We start from the raw sequence: 6,961 nt of genomic DNA on the forward strand, positions 1-6,961 counted from the left end.
ATACGGAGAAACTAATGGAAGACTTTCTTTTTACCTGCAGCAACATTCTCAATGCCGTAGCCCCACTTAAAGCCATGCACCCTAAAAAGAAATGGGTGCTGTGGCTGAATGACAGCACGCATGAGTCCAGGCGCGTGTGTTGAAGAGCTGAGTGCAGGTGGGACAAAGATGGACTGCAAGTCTCTTACGATATTTTAAAGGAGACCTGGCTCACATATCAGAACATGGTGAAAGATGAAAAGATTAAATTTCTTTCTGAGGTGGTCTCTAATAATGTTAATAATCCACGTGTTCTTTTTAAAACCATTGAGACAGTGCTTAACCCCCCTCAGCCCACAGGGTTAGAATCAACACCTGTCACATGTAATGCATTTTTGCACTTTTTTACTGAGAAAGTGGAAAGAATTAGAGCTAATATTCAGACGTCCTCATGTAGCCCTTTTCCAGACATGCTATGCTCCTCTGTTATTTCTCATTTTGAGCCAGTGTCTCTTGCATGTCTGTCTAAAGTGTCTATGAACTTAAGCCTGTTTCGAGTCCACTTGACCCTTTGACCCTGTTCCTCCTCGACTGTTTAAAGACGTCTGGACAACTATTGGCCCTAATATCCTTGACATTATAAATAGCAGTCTGCTGTCTGGTGTTAGGGGTGGTGGCCAAGTGGTTAATGCGCTTGGTTTCAGTTCAGAAGGTTCCGGGTTCAAATCCCACCCCTGCCACATTTCTCCATGTAATGTGGAGTTGCGTCAGGAAGGGCATCCGGCGTAAAACTTGTGCCAATTCAACATGCAGATCCACCTTGGATTTTCTGTGGCGACCCCAAGTGCAAACAAGGGAGCAGCCGAAGGGACTTACTTTTTTCTGGTGTTGTTCCTTTGTTTTATAAGAGGCTGTTATTGAGCCCCTTCTGAAAAAACCTAGCCTTGATTCTGTCTGTAATTTTAGGCCAATTTCTAATCTGCCTTTTTTGGCTAAATTTTTACAGAAATGTGTTTTTATGCAGCTGCAGTTTTTTTCTAGAAGCGCATGGCACTTTTGTATTTTTCAGTCAGGTTATAAAGCCCTTCATAGTACAGAGTCGGCACTTTTAAAGGTTTTTAATGATTTGTTTTTAGTGACTGATTCTGGTGATTCTGCCATTTTAGTCCTTTTAGACTTGTCAGCTGCATTTGACACAGTCGACCACACAACTAAGTCGTTTGGAAAACTGTGTGGGGGTTAGGGGGAGCGCCCTGGAGAGGTTCAGGTCTTATCTCAGTGGGAGGAGCTGCTCTGTCAAATTGGGGGATTTCATCCCTTCTTCTGCGTCTCTAAATTATGGAGTACCACAGGGGTCAATCCTAGCACCTGTTCTTTTTGCCCTCTACCTCCTCCCACTGAGTCAAATCTTTAAAAATCATGGCTTACAGTATCATTTTTATGCAGATGACTGCCAGATTTACCTGCCATTCAAAAAACTTGCTTCTGCCCCTTTGGCGCCTCTCTTGAATTGCTTGAGTGATGTCAAGGCTTGGTTCGCCCACAACTTTTTAAGTCTAAATAAGGGTAAAACAGAGGTCATTTTATTTGGAAATATTGACCCACTCTTGGACTTGGGCCCTCTTAAACAGCACGTGAAACAGTCTGTCACCAACCTTGGCGTCATTATTGACAAAGATTTTCAATTTGTCAGGCAGGTAAATGCGGTTGTCAAATCTGGATTTTATCATTTGCGTCTTTTATCTAAAGTTAAACCTTTTTTTATCTTTTAATGCTTTCAAACAAGTCATGCACGCTTTTGTCTCCTCTCGTTTAGACTACTGTAATGCACTTTTTATCGGCATCAGCCAAAATGCACTTTCTCACTTACAGTTGGTCCAAAATTCTGCTGCGCGTCTCTTAACTGGTAGCAGAAAGCGAGAGCGCATCACTCCAGTTTTGGCGTCTCTGCACTGGCTTCCAGTTTGTTTTAGAGTTGACTTTAAGATTTTCTTGTTTCTTTTTAAAGCTTTGAATGGACTGGCCCCAACGTACACTGCGGACCTCATCCAAATTTATCAGCCTCCCCGTGCTTTGTGGTCCGAGGGCCAGCTCCAGCTTGTGGTGCCTGTGACGAGACTTAAAACCAGGGGAGACAGGACCTTTTCTGTGGTGGGCCCTCAGCTGTGGAATGATTTGCCCCTTAACATTCAAACAGCCCCCACTGTAGAGTGTTTTAAGTCTCATCTAAAGACCCATTTTTATGCTTTGGCTTTTAACACCGCGTGAGTGTGTTGTCCTCTGTGTTTTTTGTTTTTTTTTGTACAACACTTTGGAAACTATGTTTGTGAAATGTGCTATATAAATAAAGGGTATGGTATGGTATGGTATGGTTGAAGTCATGTGTAGCTGCAAATATCTGTGTTTTGCTTTTCTAAGCCAAGATTTTCCTGGAGTGTTTGGAAATCTTTCAGTTTTCCTTTTTCTGTTCTGGAGTAGAATGTTGTAATACCTTTAGTAATCCAGGTCTTAAATCTATCAAACATTTGGTTGGTTTCAAATCTGGATCACAGACACACCATTTAAGTACTTTTAGTTGTTCTCCCACTGAGTTCTAAGTATTAACTTAATTTGTGATATTGTCAAGAAATATAATAGATTTTCGTGATGAGATCACAAATTTGGGGTAGACATGGGGAATGAAGGGAAATTTGGTGTTACAGGGTTAAAATTAACAAACAACAGGTGACTGTATCACAAAAAATGTAACACATTTTGTGACATATCATGAAAAAAAAAAAAAAAACGTGGAAAAAGGTGACTCTTACCTTTACAGTTTCACTGTCTCTCTCTCTCTCTTTCTCTCTCTCTCTCTGGTTTGAAGGTCCTGCAGTTCCTCCTCCAGCTGCTTATTCCTCTCCTGCAGGTCCATCAGCTGCTGCTCCTTCTCTTCAAGTGCAGACTGAAGCCTCTGGACCTCCAGGACCTCAGCCAGATGTTGGTCCTGAATCTGGACCAGCATTTATATACACTCAACAAAAATATAAATGCAACACTTTTGGTTTTGCTCCCATTTTGTATGAGATGAACTCAAAGATCTAAAACTTTTTCCACATACACAATATCACCATTTCCCTCAAATATTGTTCACAAACCAGTCTAAATCTGTGATAGTGAGCACTTCTCCTTTGCTGAGATAATCCATCCCACCTCACAGGTGTGCCATATCAAGATGCTGATTAGACACCATGATTAGTGCACAGGTGTGCCTTAGACTGTCCATATATATATATACACACACACACACACACTGGATCTGGGAGAACAACTAAAAGTACTTAAATGGTGTGTCTGTGATCCAGATTTGAAACCAAACCAAATGGTTGATAGATTTAAGACCTGGATTACTAAAGGTATTACAACATTCCACCCCAGAACAGAAAAAGGGAAACTGAAAGATTTCCAAACACTCCAGGAAAGTCCTGGCTAAGACAAGCAAAACACAGATATTTGTTTTCTGTGTTGAAATCAGTTTGAGCATTTATTCCATATCCTTGATATCAAACATCAGTTTCCTTCACTAGTTTGATCTTTGAACATTTGGACTCACTAGTTTAGCATTTTGTTGTACTTGCTAACTAACAGTTCTTCCTCTTCATATTTGACAAACTAGTTCAAACACAAACCTTCTTAGTGACACCAGGTGCTGCACTCGTAGCACCAAAGTACCAACTAATTTTTGATGCACTCGGGCCAAACTATTAACACTCAAAGTCTCACTAACTAGTAAATCACAGAGGGGTCAAATGAATAATCAGTCAGAGATTTGGGATAATGAAGATTTGACATTCTGAAGTTCACACACCTGCATTTGGCAAACGTCCTCAATCTTTGGACGTATGCTGCTGGTTTTGTTCATAAATTCATAAATTTGCAGCTTGAGGGAGACATTTTCACTCTTCAGATCTGCGAGTTCCTGCAAATTAAACAGAATCATTTTACTGAACACAAACACACATAAACCAACATTAATGTTCAAAAGTTTGAGCCAAAATCTTAATTATTAATGGGTGAAAGAATAACAGAAGTTCAACATTTTATCCTCATGATTCCCCTTAAAAATTCACAAAACCTGTTTGATTCTAGTCCAGTTTGTGTAACTGCATAAACTTGTGCTGACAAGGTCAGAAATTTAATCAACTAATGTTAACAGCATGAAAATACAACTAAATAAAAAGAAGCAAAACTGCTGAAATATTCCTAAATGAAATGATTCACTTACTTTGTGATACATCTTGTTGCTGATCTGCTGCATCACCGGAGCAGAATCCAACCAGACAACTGCAGAAAATAAAGAAAAAGATAAAATAGTTTTTATTATTTCATTCACAACACGTAAAAAGTCACAGGTGAATTTGAATAATCTCTGAATTTTGCAGTCAGAACAACATTTTTTGTTGTTAATGACTGAATGCGAGCAGATTTCACTGGAACAGGATCCTGTGCTTAATTTGTCTGTGATCAGGACTGAAAAATGTATTACAAAGTGGGTTGTGATTTATAACTTGCAGTTAAAGACTTATTTTGTGTGTAAACATGGGATCAAAGTGTAGTTATGTGTGTAGTCTGACATTTTACACTGTTCAGGGAAGGTTCATTGAAAAAGAAAGTTTCATTGCAGATGCAGAAGTTTATTACAAAACGGGTTTAGCACACGTACAAAAATCTATTACAAAGTGGGTTGTGATTTATAACTTGCCGTTAAAGACTTATTTTGTGTGTAAACATGGGATCAAAGTGTAGTTATGTGTGTAGTCTGACATTTTACACTGTTCAGGGAAGCTTCATTGAAAAAGAAAGTTTCATTGCAGATGCAGAAGTTTATTACAAAACGGGTTTAGCACACGTACAAAAATCTATTACAAAGTGGGTTGTGATTTATAACTTGCAGTTAAAGACTTATTTTGTGTGTAAACATGGGATCAAAGTGTAGTTATGTGTGTAGTCTGACATTTTACACTGTTCAGGGAAGCTTCATTGAAAAAGAAAGTTTCATTGCAGATGCAGAAGTTTATTACAAAACGGGTTTAGCACACGTACAAAAATCTATTACAAAGTGGGTTGTGATTTATAACTTGCCGTTAAAGACTTATTTTGTGTGTAAACATGGGATCAAAGTGTAGTTATGTGTGTAGTCTGACATTTTACACTGTTCAGGGAAGGTTCATTGAAAAAGAAAGTTTCATTGCAGATGTAGAAGTTAATTACAAAACGGGTTTAGCACACGTACAAAAATCTATTACAAAGTGGGTTGTGATTTATAACTTGCAGTTAAAGACTTATTTTGTGTGTAAACATGGGATCAAAGTGTAGTTATGTGTGTAGTCTGACATTTTACACTGTTCAGGGAAGCTTCATTGAAAAAGAAAGTTTCATTGCAGATGCAGAAGTTAATTACAAAACGGGTTTAGCACACGTACAAAAATCTATTACAAAGTGGGTTGTGATTTATAACTTGCCGTTAAAGACTTATTTTGTGTGTAAACATGGGATCAAAGTGTAGTTATGTGTGTAGTCTGACATTTTACACTGTTCAGGGAAGGTTCATTGAAAAAGAAAGTTTCATTGCAGATGTAGAAGTTAATTACAAAACGGGTTTAGCACACGTACAAAAATCTATTACAAAGTGGGTTGTGATTTATAACTTGCCGTTAAAGACTTATTTTGTGTGTAAACATGGGATCAATGTGTAGTAATGTGTGTAGTCTGACATTATACACTGTTCAGGGAAGCTTCATCGCAGATATAAAAGTTTATTACAAAACGGGTTTAGCGTGCTTACAAAAATGTATTACATAGTGGGTTGTAATTTATAACTTGCAATTTAAGACAAATTCAGTTTCAAAACCTCTTCATTTTGTTAAATTAACTTATTTTACACCAAGACCCTGCCTTCTGTGCACAAATTACTGTTTTAGGGAAGTTTGAAAATTTTATTACAAAACACGTTTTTAATATCAAATGTCGCGGACATGAATGCGTGAAGCTCGTCAGTGTGTCATTTAGGTCCTTCAGACATTATTTTGAGTAAATGCTTCAGGGGAGCATTGGCATGGCAAAAACCTTTCAGCTTTTCCAGACCCCCTGCCTTTTAAAGCATGTTTTCTTTACTTGCCTCTCACATGCCTGGAAAAGCTCCTCGCCATCGAACCATCTAAATATATATATATATATATATATATATATATATATATATATATATATATATATATATATATATATATACGAGGTGTATTAGATAATAAACCAACCCTTTTATTTTTTTTTAACTATATGGATTTGAATGACGTGTGATTACACCAATCATGCTTGAACCCTCGTGCGCATGTGTCAGTTTTTTCACGCGTGTCGGTGACATCATTTCCCTGTGGGCAGGCCTTGAGTGAGATGTGGTCCCGCCCTCTCGGCTGAATTCCTTTGTTTCACATGCTGCTCGAGATGGCGCGTGTTGCTTTATCAACATTTTTTCTGGACCTGTGAGGAATATCCGAGTGGACGCTATTCGAGAAATTAAGCTGGTTTTCGGTGAAAAATTTAACGGCTGATGAGAGATTATGGGGTGTTTCTGTCGGTGTAAGGACTTCCCACGGAGCGGGACGTCGTGCAGTGCTTCCAGGCGCCGTCGTCGGCCTGTTTCGAGCTGAAAACATCCTAATTTAAGGCTTAATTCACCCAGGACGTCGTGAGAGAACAGAGAAGATTTAGAAGAGGCCGGCATGAGGACTTTATGCAGACATTCCACTGTTTAAGGACATTGTTATGTTTCGGACGCGGTCGGAGCACCGACCCAGCGTTTGAAAGGACCCAGCATAAAATAAGCAGAGCACGGTTCAAAAGGTAACAGAATTTAATAAACATAACAGTGGGTGAAGTGCTAAACAACTAAAAAGTCCACGGTCTGGTGAGGTGGAAACACGGCGCGCTCTCAACAGCGCAAACGGTC

Source organism: Thalassophryne amazonica, chromosome 17 (assembly GCF_902500255.1).
Source record: "Thalassophryne amazonica chromosome 17, fThaAma1.1, whole genome shotgun sequence".
In the NCBI taxonomy this organism is placed as follows: Eukaryota; Metazoa; Chordata; class Actinopteri; order Batrachoidiformes; family Batrachoididae; genus Thalassophryne; species Thalassophryne amazonica.